The following is a 20,276-nucleotide window of genomic DNA, read 5'->3' as shown; positions in this document are numbered from 1 at the left end:
GCCACTTTAGAGTCCAGAGGTAGGGCTTGTGTAATATTATGAGCAAGCTGATTAAGATAATGGGCAGTTTGTACATTTTGTGTTAGCGCCACAGCAGCTGTTGCTGTGGAGGCAGCTAATGAAATAAAGGCCAAAACATCAGCTAAAGTAGCCCAACAAATCGATGAGGGTGCATTAGTTTTTTAATTGTCTTAACACCTGAATGTCAGAATCTTTATACCAAGTTTTAGAAATATTTACAGGAAGCATAACAAAAGATGGTTGTCTAACACAAAGTATGGATTCAGTTATGCTGCTATACAAGCAATTAGTAAAAGAATAATTAGAGCCTGTAACATTACAATAATTAGCGCCCAAGAAATATTAAACAGTCCACACATGGGGTGGAAATTCACAACTCATAATTATTTTTATAAAGGATGAATTGGGCCAGGTTATGTTGTTGAGTGCAGCCACCAGCATCCAAACATGATGTTGTGGATGCCCATTCATCTACCACAGTCCTAGATTGTACTTATTAGTAAGATTAGCTCCAGACCAGTCCATTAATTGAGAGTTAGTTCCAGAAATATTGGTAACAAATGGCTGTACATACCTGTACCTTATTGGATGAGGCTCTCCTCTAATCCTACTATTTGTGAAGAATTAATGCAACAGGGTATCATATAGGATGGAGTAGAATTTGCATGAACTGGGTGTTCAGTTGGCAAAGATGTCATCTGCGTATTGTAGATCTGATTTTTTTGTCCAGGATCCAAATTTTATGAGTCATGAATAGCATCATAATACAGCCTGGAATGGAGCCTTAGAGCTGGTGGTAAAGCATAAAGAAGTTCCAATGCCTGAAGCTGAGATATTTCCCACCTTGATGTGCTGGATAAAGGGATAGGGGGTTGTACTGTACGCTGATCTATTGACTTCAGCTCCCTCCCAAGTTGTAGGGTGCGCAATCGAGGGATCTGGCACATAAGCCCTATGTGTCAGCGTTTGTGTCATCTGAATGAGACTCCACAATCCGAACTCAATGTTCAGGCAACCAGTGGGATTTATTTTCTTCCAATGAAAAAACACAAACATGTCCTTGACCTCAAGTTAAAACCAGATCGGGGCCTGTGCCAATCACCTGTTAAAGGATCCTTCCATTTAACTTGGGCAAAATCTCCTTGCTCTCTTTTTTCCCAAAACCGCTGTGCTGCAGAAATGCCATTCCAATCTAAGCTTAGAAAATCTATTACAAATAAAGCAGGAGGAAGAATATTAACAGGAGAGAAGGGGTATAATTCCCTCATTTTAATTTAAAAATTGGGTGTTTTAACAGCCCTTTGGCTTATTTAACAATTTCTTGTTCTTGAGTAATATAGGGAATATCTGTAGAGTGAAAAATCTGGTAAGATTTACAAAAAGTTTGAAAAGCTTGTCTGACAAATCCCGGACCATTATCAGTTTTAATATGTTTAGGAAGTTCCATAATGGCAAAGCCGTGTAGGGAAGGAGCAATAAAATGTTTGCTAGTCTCCCTGGCAAGAGGAGTAGCCACAATAAAATTATAGTAGGTATATGGTAACATGGACAAAGCAAAGCCATCCAAAAAATGGAATCAGGCAGGAGTTTAGTCTATTTTTTCCACGGTGGAGGTGGTCAGGTTAACAATGTAAATTTCATCCAAGTGACTGTCAGGCTGTAGCAGCAGCAGCAGCATGGTCTGTCAGTGGCTCCAAGGGACTGTCACATCTCCTGCTGGGCTGTAAATTTCTACACAGACTGGTTAAGGATACAAGTAATACATAGCTTGGCAGGCTGTGGCCCTACTAGTTTTTAAGACTATTTTGACAATAGCCCAGGACAAATTACCATGATGACAACCTTTTTAAATAGAAAGTTCTTTTAATAGGGCTGATTTTCTAGACAGATATAGAGGGCTCAGGCCTGTACTACTATTTTCCATGCCTTTTGCTTCTGTCCATTTTGCCACATTTTTTTATGACTCTGGTCCCTTGTTCTAAAAAGGGGATGATGGGTGAAGATTCATCTTCTGTAACTTCTTCAAGCTGACTAAGGAGTATTGATCCTACCTAGCCAGGAACCTATAAATTTAGTCTATTTTACAAAGAGGATACCAGGGTTAGATGTCATTAACAACAATATTTTAACTTTTGCAAATGCACAGATTTTTTTTTGGCTATAGCAGTGTAGCTTGTTTAGCACTCTGTTTTGTAAAAGCATCTTTAGGAATGTGACCTCTAGTGACCTTAACAATGCCTAAGTCACCTGTGCAGGCCTTAAGACAGATGTTAATAGACACGCACTTTCAGGTTTACAAACTTTTTCTTGAGCAGATAAACTTTATGTAGCTGCTGTTAGCTCAAAACTTACTATTAGGGCTTTTGGCACATATATTTTATAACTTTAGCTTTTTAGTACTATCACAGATTACTAACAAGTTTCTGTCCCTACAAGGTACATAGTCATGGAACGTGTCATGCATGTTTCAATATTTTTTTGCGGGGGGGAGGGGATCCATTCGTGGGCCGGAACTATGGGCCTGGGCGCTGTCCCTCAGCTCTTCAGCTCAAAGCTAGTGCTCTACCACTTGAGCCACAGCTCCACTTCTGCCTTTATTTTTCTGCTTATGTGGTGCTGAGGAATCAAATCCAGGGCCTCATGCATGCAAGGCAAGCGCTCTACCTCTGAGCCACCTGCACAGCCCCTCATATTTTTTCTTTAGTCAGTCAAAGAGCTTGAACTCAGGGCTTGCCCATGTTCCTTCAGCCCTTTTTGCTCAAGGCTAGGACGCTACCACTTTGAGCCACAGGTCTACTTCCAGTTTGCTGGTGCTAAACTGGAGAGAAGAGTCTCACAGACTTTCCTTCTCTGGGCTGGCTTTGAATTGGGAATCCAAAGTCTTAGACCATGGGTAGCTAGGATTACAGGCTTGAGCCACTAGGGCCTCGCTTGTTTAGATCTGATTCTACAGAGGAGAAATGTAGCTATCTTCATCTCCAAACCTGACTCACCTTCCCTTAATGCCATTTCTCCAGGTTCACCCATTTCCCTGAACATGCCATCTTCCTCTTTCCGATGGATGAATAGAATTGGATTTTTCCTGACAAATGGGAGACTGTAGGAGAGTATATACAGTGGTCTGAATGCTGGATGGAGAATGTTGAGTTCCCTTGGCACCATGCAGGCCTCAGTTTCCCAAGCTAGAGCCTCTGGATGAGACTCAAGGAACAGACAGGATGGAAGATGTCCATGTGTCTATGGGGGTGATCCTCTTAGACCAGACTGTGGTTGGGTTTGTGGGTAATTTGACTCTTCTCTCCAATTGTCTATTCCTTTCCTTAATGGGGAACAGGATGAGAGACAAGACTTAATTCTTAGGCACTTAATTGTGGCCAACTTCCTAAGTCTTCTGTGTAGGCGTGTTCCCCAAACCATGTTGGCTTAGGGCTGGAAAAATTTCTTCAATGATGTGGGGTAGAAAATGGTCTATCTTTACTGAGTGAGCAGGGGGTGTCGATCAGTAGCACTTGCTCCCTGAGCATCTTCCTTGCTGTCAGCATCAGCCAGGGGGACTCTAAGTGGGCAGGGCTGAGGGGGAGAGCCCACAAGCACATTGTCCCAAACGTCTGTCTCAGCTGGGGGGTCTTCCTCTTGGTGAACATTGTTTTTCTCATGTACATGACCAGAGCCAAAGCACACGACAACATGACGAGCTTAAACGCCTATGGATACTGTTCTTCGGTGCTTCACGACCCTGCTGCTGATGTGCTGTACGTGGCCATGTTCTCGGTGCCTGGTGTTTTGTGTCTGGGGCTCATGCTCTGGGCCAGCACCTCCAGGCTCTTCATTCTGTACAGACACAAACAGAGAATGAGACACATCCAGAGGACCAGTGTCTCCACCAGAGTCTCTCTTGAGTCCAGAGTTACCATAAGCATCCTTCTCTTGGTGATTACCTTTGTCTCCTTTTACACCATGTCCTGCATCTATCAGATTTGCTTGTCTGTGATTTACAACCCTAGCCCTGTGTTGACCATATAAGAGTGTTTGGTATGGGTTGTTTCCCAGCTTTCAGCCCTTTCCTGCTCATGAGCAGACATTCCACTCCCTGCAGCCTCCTCTTCACCTGCACAAAGAAGACAAAAGTGGTTCGCCCCTAAGGCCCACCAAGCTTGCATCTCTGCTGAGCTTTGCTTGGCCATTCAACAATCTCCACACCTAGATAAAAGTCATCTGCTGAGAGATAGTGGTGTGCACATACGTCCACACCTGTGCATTTGTGTGCTCTATATCTGTGTGTGTGTTCATCTGTCTCTATTGTGCTGGCCCACAAAATTATATGAAAATGAAAATGTTAGATTTTGAAATAATGCTTATTAGATCATATCAACTTCCTCCAGAGAATCTACTCCATTAAGTGGTGTTCAGGTCAACTTCAAGATAATCTGGTTAAACTCACCTAACATGTTTTCCTAATTCCATTTTGAATCCTTGATTTTTTGTTCCTTCTGTCTTTAATAGTTCCCTATGCAATGAAGCAAATCATTCTTAAAGCCCTTTCTGCTCTGGAGGGGAAAGTAGTTGGAAAGAAAATAGCAGCTGGGTGGTGGTAGTTGATGCCTGTGCTCTGAGTTTCTGAGGAGGTGGGATCTAAGGATCACAGTTCAAACAAGTCTGGCAGAAAACTCTCTGAGACTCTCATCTCTAATAAACCAATTTAAAAAAAGATGGAGGTGGGGCTGTGGCAGAGTGGTAGAGTGCTAGCCTTGAGCAAAATCATCCCAGGGATAGAATGGAGGCCCAGAGTTCAAGCCCCAGGACTGGCACAAAGAAGGAAAGAGAGAATGATGGACACAGATATACAGACAGATAGAGACAGACAGAAAAGAGAGATGGCAAGCCAGCAAAGATGAAGGAAACAAGGAAAGAAGGAAGGAAGGAAGGAAGGAAGGAAAGAAGGAAGGAAGGAAGGAAAGAAGGATAAAGGAAGGAAGTAAAGAACAAAGGAATGAAGGAAGGAAGGAAGGAAGGAAGGAAGGAAGGAAGGAAGGAAGGAAGGAAGGAAGTCCTGCTGGTGTAGTTCTCACCACAAACATCAAGGCTCTTTCCTGACAGTTACTCCCTTAGTCTTGTCTGTGCTTATTTCTTCCACATAATTTATTTTCACAACTCTTTCTTTTCCTTGGCAGTCTATGCTACATATCTCTAGACTCTCTGCTAATTCAACAAGGACATTAAGTGTACTTTGGAAAAGCACATTTTTTAATGTAAAGTTGTTTTTAAAACACGAAGGCTCTTAGAGAAAGTCCCTTGCTTGGCTATTGTGACATTTTTGCAGTGCTCTTCATGAGGTCAATTTACCACAGCCTCTGGGGTGCAGTTCAGGGCTGCTGTGCTGAATGTGAGGAGGGGTCTCCTGTCCAGGGCTCTCCACCGCCACCCTTTTCTTCTCAGGAATGAATTGCAGAGTGACAGCAAGCCAGAAGTAGCACTGATGTCCCAGGGACAGTCACTAGCCCTGAGCACAAAAGCTCAGGGACAGGCCCCAGGCCCTGAGTTCAAGTTCTGGGACCGGCACAGAAAAGGAAAGCAAGCAGATGGCAGGCCTGCCTCCAGGAGCCATTCAGGGACTATGCCGGGTGTTGAGTGGACTGTGGGCTCTGAGCCAGGTGCCTCCTCCTTATCCTGAAATTCCCACAGCCACACACCACAGAAAGTCTTGAACCACAGGCCCCGCCATCCCTGCACTCCCTCCCCCCACACTTGCTTCAGCCAGATTCTCTCCATGCCCCATGCCCTTAATCCAGCCCAAAGTTATTCCACCCAGCACATGTGTGCTCTGTGCTCCATTGGGAGCTGTCTGGTGTCATTATTAACCTCACGCACACCTGGTCCTCTCCTGACACCTGGTGCTCCCTTCCCCAGAGGTCCTCCCCGTCTGTGTCACCTTGGAGAGTGTGGATGTGGACTTATCCTTCTGATCTAGGGGCATCGTGCGTCCTCCACCAGCTCCCTGCCTTTTGAGGGGAGCCAGGCTTTCCCTGCCCCTACCCCACCCACTCTCAGCACCTGCTCCCCAGGAGTACCCCAACCTCCACCCACCTGACACTCTGTCTTGAGCATGATCCAAATCTGAGACAACCCATGCCCCATGCTTCCCCACCCTCATAGCACTCAGCAATGGTCCAAGTGTTTTTCCTCTTTTTTTTTCTTTGCTCAGACATGAGTCTTGGACTCTGGGCCTAGGCTCTTTCTCTCCCTCACCCTTTCAGCTCAAGGTTAGGTTCTGCACCCCACGCAACCCTGCAGTCCGCTGGAAGCACAGCTTCCCATTGTCATGCTGACATGGAGCCCTGCCTGGACTCATTACTTCTGGAGAGTTCTCACATTCAGGACGTCTCTCTCCATCTCTGTCTCCTCCTTTCTTCCTGAGCACCCTCAGTTCTGCGCCACCATCTTGTACAATCCCGTTCCTGTTCCCTGTGTCCTTTCCACTCAGTGGCCAGACCCCCGACTCCAGCTCCCCTGCTGCACACCTGCCTCTCAGAGCTCACAGCCAGCTCCTAACTTGGCTTCATTTACAGCAGCACCTGGTGACTATGCTCAATATGAAGGAGGGATGAGAACTGCCCACCTCTCACTCCTGGGGATGACTTGAAGCTCCTGACAAATCCTTCCAGGAAAAATGGATTGTGACACAAAGGTGCGACTCAGCCTGTGAACCAGCTGGGAGGTCAGCTACCCCTGCCCCCAAACCCTGTATCCTAAGTTTAGGGGCTCCAGCCCCCCCCTTGTGCACCTCCTGCTGTTAGAGCAAGCCACACTGTCGTCGCCATCCTCAAAAAACCACCAGTCTAGCGAATCGCTGCCATTGCTATCAAAACAGTGGAATCCAAAAGGGACAAGAACATCCTGGGGAGGTTTTGAGGGGAAGCGCTCATGCCAGGTCAGATCTGGGAGTAACCATTGACTGATGCCTAGCACAGGCGCCATCTGACTTGTGTTCCTGGGTCATACCCGAGTCCTGGAATGAGGGTGGCCACTATTGTACACTGCACACACCTTGCCTTGTCAGGTCCCTGCCAGACTGTATCTACTTTCCCATTGTTTCTACTTCATTAAAATCCCTAACTACTCACTTCTTCTTACAGCTGATAGTGCCTTGGCGGAGAAACCTTTCAAGAAGATGGATCCTTGGTATAATGACTTTTTTTGGGGGGGAGGGGGCAGCGGGAAATCAGTAGTGGGGCTTGAACTCAGAGCCTTGGTGATGTCCCTGAGCTCTTTTACTCATGGCTAGCGCTCTACCACTTTGAGCTCAGTGCCACTTCCAGTTTTCTGGTAGGGAATTGAAGAGTCTCCTGGTCTTTTCTGCCCAGGCTGGCTTTGAACTGTGATCCTCAGATCTCAGCCTCAGTAGCTAGGATGACAGTTGCAAGCCACAGGTGTCCAGGGTCTTACTCTTCAAATTGTTCAGGACTGGTTGAGCCACACTTGCAATTTTGGGTGGAATGTAATGTGGGCCTAGTGCATGATCTTTCAATGCATTGTTAAAATTACTTGCAGGTATGTTATGAAATGTTTTACATTTTTGCTCTTCAAGGAAATAGGTGTCTAATCTTGTCTCTAGTCTGTTCTCATTTTGGTATGAGAGGGAGTTTGGTAGCATTATTCCTTTCCCGGTTTTTGAACCTGTCTGAGGAGCATTGGTGGTAACTCTGAACACCTGGTGGAATCTATTTACTCCTTGATTACAGATATAGTTAGCTGACTAAAATCATCTTGGATAAAACCTGATGGGTCCAACATGCAAAGAAGTGAATCCATTTCTTGTATGTTTTTTAATGTGTTGGATTAAGTTTCTAATATACTTCCCAGTGAGAACTGGAATTTAAACTGTTATGATATTCTAGTTTTCTTAGTTGATGTCTTCACTGTTCTTGGATTAAGGCTTGTCAGTCTCAGCTATCTTCCCAAGGAAAGTTCTTACCTTCCCTAATTTTTTTTGTCAGTCCTGAGGCTTGAACTCTGGGCCTGAGCACTGTCCCTCAGCTCTTCAGCTCAAGGCGAATACTCTATCACTTGAGCCACAGTCACCACTTCCAGTTTTCTGGTGGTTTATAGGAGATGAGTCTCATGGACCTTCCTGCCTCTGCTGGCTTTGAACCATGATACTCAGATCTCAGCCTCCTGAGTAGCTAGGATTACAGGCGTGAGACACCAGCGCCAACTTTTTTCACTGATTTTTTTTACATTTTTCTTTTAATCTCCATTTTTTTCATTTTTACCCTGATTTGTGTGTGTGTGTGTGTGTGTGTGTGTATGTGTGTGTGTGTGTGTGTGTGTGTGTGTGTGTGTTTATGTGTGTGCCTGTCCTAAAGCTTGAACTCAGGGCCTGGGCACTGTTGCTACACTTCCTTAGCTCCAGGCTAGTGTGCTCCCACTTGAGTCACAGCTCTGCTTTGTACATTCTGGGGATAGTTTATTGATAATATGCCTCATGGACATTTCTGCTACCTTTGTACCACAATCCTAAGATCTGAGCTTCTGGAGTAGCACTGATTAGTGGTGAGCAGCCATCAGTGCCTGGCTGGCTCTATGCTGATTTTTATGATTATCTTTCTTTTCTGGGGGGATAGGGAGGGGTCCAATCATGGAGCCGGTACTCTGGGCCTGGACACTGTCCTTCAGCTCTTCAGCTCAAGGCTAGCACTCTACCACTTGAGCCACAGCACCACTTCTGGCTTTATTTTCCTGCTTATATGGTGCTGAGGAATTGAACCCAGGGCCTCAATCATGCAAGCAAAGTGCTCTATCACTGAGCCACCTTCCCAGACCTTATGATTATCTTTCTATCCACTGTTATGGATTTGCGTTTAGACTGTACTTCATTATTGATTGCATTTGAGACACCTGACTGCTTTCATGTCAGGCCCGCACAGCTGTAAATTCCTTGAGAAGCTTTTGCTGCATCCCAGAGGATCTGGAAAGTTGTGCTATGGTTTTGATTCTTGAATTTGTAAACCTGTTCCTTCATTTGATCCTTAAGTCTTATGGTTGACTTTGGGCTTGATAGCTTATCACTTGATGAGAGGGGTCTTAAGCCAACATTCTAACTTGGCCTGGACTTACGGGTCCATGGCATCCAGTAGTACTAGTTCATGAAATCAGGCAGCAGTAAAAATCTGTGTGCTGGCTCGCTGTCTGTCAACAGAGGGTGACAGTCATTATCTCATCAACCTAACTTGGGTTTGATGTCTCCCCTGCTCTCGTGGGACAAGCAACTGGGGCACCCTTTCAGGTCAGTGCCCATTTGCTTGGGATAGTTTTCCACCCTGAACTTTCAGTTTTCAGTCTTGGCTGGTGAAGTGTCATCTCTATGCAGTGTTGGTTTATAACTGGGCCGGGCCAGCTCTCCCCACTGACTGACAGGCACAGGGTAGAGGTGGTTCACTACTTTACACTTCAGGCAGGTGTATACAGATATGGACAATACTGTGAGCTTTATGTTGTATATCAGTTCCCCACCACCAAATACCTCCAAATTTTTAATATACTATCTATTGCCGTCTACTACTTTCTATCTTGTATATTTGTCTGTTCTGCTAAAAAAAAAAAAAAACTTTCCATGAAGAACAAAGCCTGGCACCTGTAGGAAGATGGATGGAACTGGAATTCATCATACATCTTGAGAAGGAAAACAAGTTAGACAAGAAATGTAAATATGTTTTCTCAGGTAGAATCCAAACTTTAAAAGACACAAACCTAGCCACATGCCGGGGACTCACTCCTGTCATCCTAGCTACTCAGAAGGCTGAGATATGAGGATCACGGTTCAAAGCCAGCCAGGGCAGGAAAGTCCATTAGACTCTTATCTCCAATAAACTACCAGAAAACCAGAAGTGACGCTGTGGCTCAGGTGGTAGAGTGCTCGCCCTCAACTGAAGAGCTGAGGCACAGCAGCCATGACCAGAATTCCATCCACATGAGTAACCAAAAGAAAAAAGAAAAAGAAAAAGCTATAAAGCTGTAAAGGAGACTCACACTGATGTCTTCTACCACAAGGGCCTTGGGGATGCTTGCGGTACCCAGTGGGAAACCCAGGTTTTGAGACTATGCTTTGTGTTCATCAAAAAACATGGATGATTTTCCCAGGGCTCAGTGAACAGTAAGAGGACTTGCGCAGTACGAGGATGTGAATAGTAGGAGGATGTGAACAGTAGGGTCTCCGCAGGCAGCCAGAGTCCTTGGCCAGCTCTGTCACCGCAGGCAGCATGCCTAGGGGTCAGGGCACTCAGTGTGAGTGTTTAGGACTAAGTCTCCTCACAGAAAAGGACAGAGACCAAGGCCCCAAGACATTGACCCCAACCCCCACTAAGACCTGTGGGCCGACTGTTTCTACACCTTTATTTCTTTGTGAAAAGAGGGAAAAAGGGAATAAAATATAAACAGTACAGTTGACACAAATAAACCACCGGGGTGGGATGGGGGAGGGAAGGGGAGGGAAGTGGGAGGGAGGTGGGTATGGGGTCCCCATCTCAGCAGCAGGAGGCAGTGACACACTGGCTCCTTGAGGGAGTAGGTCAGGAAGGGCTGAGCGGAGGTTAGGCCAGAGACCAGGCACTGAAGGCCCAAGCACTGGCTCTTCCTCCAGCATCAGGTAAGAGACAGAACTGCAGGGACAGGAATGGGCCGGCTCAGGAGCCCAGCCTGGCCCTCTTGTGTCCCTGCCCAGGCCCCACCACCCTCTCCCCATCCACCTACCTGTCTGGCCCCCCAGCCCCTGACTGGGCACTGCCACCCTCTGGCCCTCCCGGGCCCCTACCAGGGCACCACCACCCCTCCCACCTGCCACTGCTCACCCACCGGCAGCCCGCACTGGTCAAGGCCTCCTGGGCAAAGTACTTGACGTCCACATCCTGGTCCTGAGTCAGCTTCTCCAGGACGGGCTTGACCTCACTCTGCAGGGTGATGGAAGCAGAGGGGAAAGTGCTGGAGCATGAAGCTGATGGGGACCCACAGCTGGGAACTCAGTTCAGGCTGGCCACCTCCTGCCGAATTACACCTTGCATCTCCAGATGGCTAGCCATGCTGAGCCACCCCTCACCTCCCTTCCCTTCACACCTCCCTCCCCATCAGGCTCGCCACCACCACTGCCGACTCCTCAGTCTACAGTGAAGCCGACACTGGGAAGCAGCAGGGAGCAGTGGCAGCTGAACACAGTGGTGCACATCTGGAATCCCAGCCACTGAGGAAGCCCTAGCAATAGCTGGGCATGGTGGCACCCGTATTCCTAGCGGTGTGAACAGCATGCACAGACCAGGCAGCCTGGGTCTACACATGCACTCCGTGAAATATAATCAAGTGAAAAAGTGCTGGGGGTATGGCTCAAGTGGCACAATGCTTGCCTAGTGAGGTCAACCCTCACTATCACCACAAAGGAAGAAACAGTGTAGCTGCAGAGGAGCATAAGAACAGCGAGTCCCAGCTCACCTGTTATAGAGGATGCGCCCGATCTTCTGCAGGGACTTGGCCACATTGAAGCGGACGTTGGCAACTGGGTCCCCTGCCATGTGCACAACTCTGGGCAGCATGAGCTTGGTGGTGATGTCCTGCCCGCACACCTCCGACAGAACCTGGCCAAGCATGGGCACACAATCAGTACAGTCAGGGCCTGGCACCTGGGCCCTGGTGGCAAGGCTATGCCAACCCTCACCAGCATCCAAACGGAGCGCACAACTGACACGACCTCCCCGCGACTATGATTTACAATGAGCTCAACTCTGAACATGCAGCCAATGGTGTGTCTCACACCAGTTCACCCACACCCAGGCCAAGTGGGCCGGAGGCCTGGAGCCCATCCAGCTCCAGATGTGTACCGCAGGCCCTGGCCACCAACCTCTCCACTACCAAGCCTGGTATCATGGTGAGGCCGGGCATGCCCCTCCCCTGGCAAGCTGGCACCTAGGTGCAGGTGTGGTGCGCGCCACACTCACGTTTATGCAGAAGAGGGTGGCCATGCACTGCAGGAAGTTGGGGTGACCGGACTTAGCCAGCACCTTGGGGATCATGGTGGCATGTGCCCACTCCTTCCCGAACTTCTCCATCAGCTTCTTGAGGTTGCTGGTGGATGCCTCACAGATGGCAGAGACTGCAAGGGGAACAGCAAGGCCATGGGGGAGTTTTAAAATGGGTCATGGCTCAGCGCCAGCCTTCCGCAGGGTTCCAACACCGGGGGGCAGGGCACAAACAGAACAGCGGCATGGCCCCACACAGTGGCTGCCAGCTCCTTCTGGCAGGACTCACCATGGTCCACCAGCCATGCCATGCACAAGGAGGTGAGTTTCTCATAAAAAAATTCAACTCCCTGCCAGAGGAGTGAGGTGGTGAGGGCTCCAAAGGTCAGGGAGGCCAGCCTGCCTCCTCTTCCCTCCCCGCCCTAGCCGGCATGCCCTGGATCATGCACCAGCTGCCCAGTCAGCAGGGGCATGTACTCGATGATGACCAGCCGCACCCACCACTTGGCGTTCTCAGCTAGCTCCAGGATGGCAGGCAGCAGTGACTGGGACAGCTGCCGGATGCCGATCACCTCGATCATGCAGTCCAGGTTGGAGATGATGTTCAGCCGCACCTCCGGGCACTGCAGAGGATGGGGCTCCAGTAATGCCTGGCCCAAGGTGGCCCAGAATGTGGGGAAGGTAGTGCCACCCCACAGCAACACACTACAGACCAGCCAACTCCCCAGGGCCACTGTTCCAGCCTCAAGCTGACCCTGGGAATACCCAATGGACTCCGGGATGGTGATTGATAACCTGGGTGGGAGACTGGGGGAGGGGAGATTCACCTTGTCCTTCAGCTGGGCCAGGAAGAGGGGCAGAAAGTGCTCGATGGTGTTGTCTTTGCCCAGGAGGGGAGAGAGGCCCATGATGATGAAGGCCAAGGCAGACTTCACTTGCTGGTTGGAATCTGATACCAGTTCCTGAGAGGGAGAAGGAAGGGAGGACCCAGGGGACCTGCTTCAGCCTTCTCTGCATGTGATTGGCAGGGGATTTAGGGGTGCGCTTCAGGGTCTATGCCTCCATCTCCTTGGCCTCAGCCTGTAACCCAGGTGCCTGGGGCATTTCCACAGCCTGTTCTGTGCCCTCTTTCATGCCCAGCTGACTCCCTCTGCCAAACCGGTTACATTGATCCATGGCAGGATCTGGGTCATGATCATCTTCTCCCAAAAATCCGAAGAGAGGTTCTCCCAGAACTCTGCAGGCCAAGGTGGGGGATGAGATGCAACCGGCTGCCCCCCTCCTCAAGCAGGGTCACAGGCACACACCTTTCATCTTGTGGGAGGCCGCAGACCTCACCTTGGCCTCGCAGTCCTTCATCAGGTCCTGGAAGGCGGGCACCAGGTCTGTCTTGTGATCTCAGGACCCACTGCTTTCTGGAGCTGTAAACCCAGAACCAGGGAGAGGGAGGGTGTGTGGAGCAAAAGGGGGTCTGGCAGCCTCTCTCACCTATTGAGGCCAAAATTCAGGCAGAAGCAGTGCAGAGGTGTGGAGACTAGGCAGGCTGCTCTCCCTGGATCCGGGCCTCGTCCCCAGCAGCATGCGCAGAAACCACAGACCTTAGTTCACATCATCCCAAGTGGGGCTTTCTGTGACCGGATCCAAAAACATGCCAGTGATGCAGAGTCTCCCGCTTTTACATTTACACTAAAATATAGTGGGCTGAGTCACTAAATGGGCAGGGGAGCTAAGGAGAGACTCCTCAGAAGAGGGAAGAATGGCAAAGAAACACATGAGGATATGCTCATCATTCCTGGGCATGAAGGAAGTACAAATCAAAACAACCCTGAGATTCCATCTCAATACAGTTAGATTGGCCAACATTGTGAATTTGAACAAATGCTGATGGGGAAGTGGAGAAAAGGAATTCTACTGCGCTGCTGGAGGGAATTTGAACTAGTAGAGCCACTCAGCCCAGCAGTCTGCAGGTTCCTGGAAATACTAAACACAGACCTTCCCTCCCACCCATTCCTGGGCATCTACACTGAACGTCATGACAAGGACACCTGCACACCCATGTTCACTGCCACACTACTCACAATAGCCAAGATATGGAAACAGCCCAGATGTCCCACAGTAGATGAGTAGAGGCGCAAGATGTGGACAATAGAACTTTACACAGCCATTAGAAAGTATAAAATAATGTCATTCACATGAAAATGGACGGAACTAGAACAAATCATGTGAAGTGAGGTAAGTCAAGATTGGAGATTAACGGTGCATATTCTCTCTGATATAAGGAAGTTAGATCTAAAATGCACTGGGGGGCTGGGAACATGGTTCAGTAGTAGAGCACTTGCCTTGCATGCATGAGGCCCTGGGTTCAATTCCTCAGCACCACATAAGCAAAAAGAAAAAAGCTGAAAGTGGCACTGTGGCTCAAGTGGTACAGCACTAGCCTTGAGCTGAAGAGCTGAGGGATGGCGCCCAGGTCCAGAGTTCAGGTCCTATGACCTGACCCAAAAAAAAAAAAAGAACACACAAGAAAAAATTAAAATGCACTGGGATACAACAAATGCCACAGGATTCCAGAGACTCACACACAGTGAGACCAAAGGAGAATAGTCTTAGGAGAGAATCACAAAGGCCCAATGCCTAAGGGTCTCTTCATATTCATATAAAATATTACACATACTGAAACAAATCCCAAGATGTGGAAACAAAATACATATATATTTTTCGGTTTTAACTTTTGATACTTCTGTGTTCTTTATCTGATAAACAGTCTGTTCTCATGTTATATTGGGGAGGGGCCAAGGAGGGAAAAAGGATGGAAAAAAAAGTGCATCCATGGAACTCACTGGACATTGATGAAAGTGAACTGCCCAGCTGGTGGGTGGAGACAGGAGGGAGGGGCTTGGAGGGAATGAGAGAACAGCAGGCACTCATTGTACTAAAGAAAATGTCCTGCCAAAACTAAACCAAGATGAGTTAAACCATCTTAACAGGGCCATATCAAGTATTGAAATAGAAACAGCAATAAGAGTCCTCCCATCTAAGAAAAGTCCAGGACCAAATGGTTTTACAGTGGAATTCTACAAGGCCTTCAAAGCAGAGCTCACACCAATACTCCTCCAACTCTTCAATAAAATTGAAAGAGAAAGTTCACTACCGAACTCCTTCTGTGAAGTCATCAAAACCCTCACCCCAAAACCAGGCAGGGACTCACCAAAGAAAGAGAACTATAGACCCATTTCTTTGATGAACATTGATGCAAAATTTCTAAACAAAAGTTTGGCCAATCAACTTCCACAATTCATCCAAAAAATCATACACCACGATCAAACAGGATTCACTTCAGGGATGCAAAGCTGGTTCAATGTAGACAAATCAATTAATATAATTCATCACATCAACAAGAGCAAGGATAAGAACCACATTGTTTTCTCAATAGATGCAGAAAAAGCATTTGACAAGATCCAACACCACTTTATGATAAAGGTTCCGGAAAAATTAGGAATTCATGGAACCTTCCTCAATACAATAAAGGCTGAATATGACAAACCTACAGCCATCATTGTACTTAATGGTGAAAAACTAAAGCCATTTCCTCTAAACTCAGGAACGAGAAAAGGATGTCCAGTCTCTCCACTGCTCTTCAATCTATAATTAGAATGCCTAGCTACAGCAATAAGACAAGATGCAAACATAAAGGGGATCCAAATAGGGAAAGAAGAAATAAAACTCACCCTCTTTGCAGATGACATGATCTTGTATTTAAAGAATCCCACAGACTTCACTCCCAAATTACTCAAGCTGATTCAAAACTTTGGCAAGGCAGCAGGGTATAAAATTAACCCTCAAAATCAATGGCTTTTCTGTATGCTAACAATGAGAAAAGTGTGGCTAAAATTAGGAAAGCAACTCCATTCGTAATAGCCCCACAAAAAATAAAACACCTGGGAATTAACTTAACCAAAGAAGTGAAGGACCTCTATGATGAAAACTTTAAAAACTTGAAAAAGGAAATCAAAACAGAACTTAGAAAGTGGCAAAAACTCCCATGCTCCTGAATTGGAAAATGGCAATACTTCCCAAGGTTATCTACAAATTCAATGTGATACCTGTCAATATTCCAACCTCATTCTTCAAGGAAATAGAAGAGGCAATCCAAAAATTCATATGGAAAAATTAAAGACCCCAAATAGCTAAAACAATGCTCAACAGAAAGAACAGTGCTGAAGGAATATAAATACCAAATTTCAAACTCTACTACAAAACCATAGTAATCAAAAGAGCTTGATATTGGCACAAGAACATACCTCAGGACCAATGGAATACAATTGAAAACCCAGAAATGAATCTACAGACCTATAGCCATCTAATCTTCGATAAGGGAGCTAAAAAAATAGAATGGAAGAAAGACAACCTCTTCAGTAAATGGTGCTGGCAAAATTGGTTAACTACTTGTCGAAAACTAAAGCAAGGTCCTTATATATCACCCTGCACCAGAATCAACTCCAAATGGATCAAAGACCTCGGAGTCAAAGCAGACACTATGAAAACATTACAGGATGGAATAGGAGAAACCCTAGGTCTCCTTGGCACAGGCAGAAATTTTCTTAATAGAGATCCAGAAACACAACAAATCAAAGGAAGGTTGGACAAATAGGATTGCATGAAATTGCAGAGCTTCTGCATGGCAAAGGACATAGCTAGCAAGATCAATAGAAAGCCCACAGATTGGGAGAAGATCTTCATTAGCTATACAACAGACAAGGGTCTCATATCTAAAATATACCTGGAATTCAAAAAATTAAATCCCCTAACAACAAATCTTCAAATAAACAACTGTCCAATAAATAAGTGGGCTAAAGACTTAAAGAGAAACTTCTCTGAAGAGGAAAGAAGGATGGCCAATAGACACATGAAGAAATGCTCAACCTCCCTAGCCATAAAAGAAATGCAAATCAAAACAACATTGAGATACCACCTCACCCCAGTTAGAATGGCAAAAATCAAGAACTCTAATAACAACAGATGCTGGAGGGGATGTGGACAGAAGGGAACCTTACTGCATTGTTGGTGGGAGTGTAAACTTGTTCAACCATGTTGGAAAGCAGTATGGAGGTTCCTCAAAAGACTCCACATAAAGCTACCCAATGATCCAGCAATCCCACTTTTGGGCATTTACCCAAATGATCATAAGCAAGGCCACACTAAAGCTACCAGCACAACTATGTTTATTGCAGCATTATTTACAGTAGCTAAGATATGGAACCAACCCAGATGCTTGTCAGTAGAAATGGATCTTGAATGGATCAAGAAAATGTGGTATATATACACAATGGAATTCTATGCCTTCATCAGAAAGAATGACATTGCCCCATTTGTTAGGAAATGGAAAGACTTGGAAAAAATTATATTAAGTGAAGTAAGCCAGGCCCAAAGAAACACAGGTCCCATGGTTTCCCTAATTTGCAATAACTAGTATATGTGTGAGTCAAGCAGAAAAAGTCAGATAAGTTGAAGTTAGGGAGATGATCCCTAAAATATGTATTCAAATGTTGTTTTTCTTTCAGGTGATTGTTTCTGATGCATTTATAAGATTATTTCTTTGTTGCTTTGTATGTCCTTCCCTCATGGTATAACCCCTGCTTTCCCTGTATTTGAGGTTGGTACAATTTGTGTAGGGGAAGGGAAAAAACAAATCGTTTAACTAGGGATACAGGTGGATCCATTGAAACAATGAGATATACAAGTCATTATGTGGCAAAATGAACTTTACAACTTTGGTAGGAGGTGGAAAAGGATTGCGTGGAGGATTGGAGGGAGGACCCCCCACATGTATAAAATGGGCTGTGCACAGCAGCTCACACCTACAATCTAGCTAGCTATACAGGAGGCAGAGTTAGGAGAATTGGAGTCCAAGTTCAGCCCAGGCAAAAGCTTGAAATCCTAGCTGAAATAAAAGCCAAAGGGCAGGGTGTGCCTCAAGAAGGTGGACGCCTGCCCTGTGAGCACAATGCCCCAGTTCAGAGCCCCAGTTGCCAGTATGAACACATGTCTGGAAGAAGCTGTGCCTAGTGACTCTGCATTTTCTTGAGACTGGTTGCCAGAGATGTCTTAAGCTTCCTCCTGACCACGCTTGCTCCTGACCACCACCAAAGCCGATGGGTCCACACTATGGGCACACACAAGGGTAGCCCTCCAAGATCCTCATGCCCTTTTACCAGTGTAACTGGTATAGTGTGCTAGTGGGCAGCCCTGTTTCTACCTCAGCTCCTTGTCTGTCTGCACCTTCCACTCCTGGGCAAGACAAGAATCTCACTCGGAGCCCAGGACAGAGAGCTTGCCTTTCCCACCTTTCCCAACTTCTCTGGGCTCTGCCATGTGCAAACTGGAGTGAGTGGGGGAGGGACCAGCGGGGCTCCACACAAGCCAGTCTAACCTGACCCTGCCAAGATCCAGCCCTGGCTTCTCTGCCCACGGATGTCAGGCTGTCCGCTCCCATGCAGGAGAGACACGTATCCCTCTTCCCTTCAGCCTTGGCCCTGCCTGTGCCCTTCAGGCCACACACACACCTCAGTGAACTTGTCGGCCACCATGTAGTGGACTTATCTTCGGCCACCTTCCGCAGTGTGGGCATCACCAGTGCCTCCAGGTACTCCTGAGGCAGGAGCTGGGTGATGTTCACATACGCCTCCACCTCTAGCAGCCTCACGGAGTCCTGGGGAGCAGAAGGGGTGCTGAGTGCCCAAGGGGCATAAGAGATGAGGGCCCAGTGGGGGGAAAGGGAGAGAGGCCAATTGGGGGATGGGGGGGTACGGAACCACCCGCTAATCAGAAGCTAAGTTGGAGAACATGGGGATGATCTCACTCTTGACATTGTCCAGCTCCAGGGCCTTGGCGAACTCCCCCAGCTTGGACACTGTGGCCTGCCACACCATGGGGGTCTCATCTGAGCAGAGTTTCCGGAAGTACCTGGGGTGGGGATCCAGAGTGGTGCTGGGCAGGAGGAATCTGGAGCCAGGAGAGATCAGAGGGGGTAGACCCTTGGGTGCCATGCTTGCTGCCCAGGGCATAGGAGGCTTCATGCAGGATAGGAAGAAGAGGAGGAGGGGGGTCTTCAGCCACAGCAGCTCAAGGGAGCAACAGGTAGGGTTACTGCGCATTCATGCACCTGTCGGGGGGGGAGGGGAGAGAGGGGATAGCCACTGAGGCCCAGCAGGTGAGCTGTCCTGAGAGAACAGGACAGCGGTGGTGGGGCAGGTGGTGGCAGGAGAGACTGGGTCTCACTGGCAGAGCTCTGCCTTCACAGCTCTGGACACTCCCGGGTAGCAGACATAGAAGAGGCCACAGGCAAAGGTGCGGGAGGTGAACCAGTTGCCCCCGGCCAGCCGTTTCACCAGCAGCATGAAGTGGACTTCGAAATCAGAGGGCCAGAGCCCGTGGGAGATGGCCAACAATGACTCCACCACTTTGTCCCACGCCACCGTCTCCTCCACCATGGCCCCCCATTCCAGTGGGGGCTGCAGGGACGGAGCAAGGGGGGTGGCACTGATGCTCTGCTCAGCCCTCCAGCCCTGAGGTCATCCCCCTGGAAAGCACCGCGCCCCACTCCCAACATGGCTCCATGGCTCCTGTCTTTGACCTAGGGATGGAAACCCCCATGTCACTCACCAGCAGGCAGTGCACATTCTCTGGATCCCCCACCAGGCAGGATCCCAGCTGCTCAGCCAGGGCCAGGAGGACCTCATCCTCATCTTAGATGGTGACTGTAGGGGCATGGCATTCCCATCACAGCCTACCCTGGGCCCCGGCACCCTGGGATCCCGGCCCCAAGATACCCAAGCTTGTTGTCAGTACCCAGAGTTTTCCCATATGGCCAGCACAGAGAACAACATATGAGCTGGGGGTGCATGGGGGAGTACTGTGTGACAGGGCCACTATGCACCCCTCAAGGAAGGGAGACTGAGTCCCATCCTGTGCAACACTGTGGCAAGTAGATTTTCTGTTCAGGTACAACTTACCCTTTCAGCACTGTTCTCTGCCAAAAATCCTTTTCTATCTGTTCAGACTCGGTTCAGCTACTGCCTCCTGGAGGCTTTGCAGGCTGTCCCTCCACCAGCCTGCCCCCAACCACTGGCCCCTTTGACCGGCTCCCACACAAAGACAGCACCAAGCCCAGCCACAGTCTCAGGCCTCAGGGCTGGGCAGGGCAGGCCGGGGCAAAGGTGATCTCTGGGATTCTTCCTTTCTGACCTAGGACTTGCC

The 20,276-nt window shown here is 47.9% G+C and overlaps 2 pseudogenes; one reads left to right on the top strand and one right to left on the bottom strand.

Annotated features, from left to right (window-relative positions):
• Positions 1–20,276, top strand: part of LOC138812426 (voltage-dependent calcium channel gamma-2 subunit-like) — a 351,801-nt pseudogene that overhangs the window by 21,219 nt on the left and 310,306 nt on the right.
• Positions 3,750–20,276, bottom strand: part of LOC138812377 (serine/threonine-protein phosphatase 2A 65 kDa regulatory subunit A alpha isoform-like) — a 60,420-nt pseudogene continuing 43,893 nt past the window's right edge.

This window comes from Dipodomys merriami, unplaced genomic scaffold (genome assembly GCF_024711535.1).
Source record: "Dipodomys merriami isolate MVZ:Mamm:240054 unplaced genomic scaffold, mDipMer1.0.p SCAF_57, whole genome shotgun sequence".
Taxonomy (NCBI): Eukaryota; Metazoa; Chordata; class Mammalia; order Rodentia; family Heteromyidae; genus Dipodomys; species Dipodomys merriami.
Note: the sequence above shows the minus strand (reverse complement) of the source record. Positions and strands in the feature narration are given on the sequence as shown.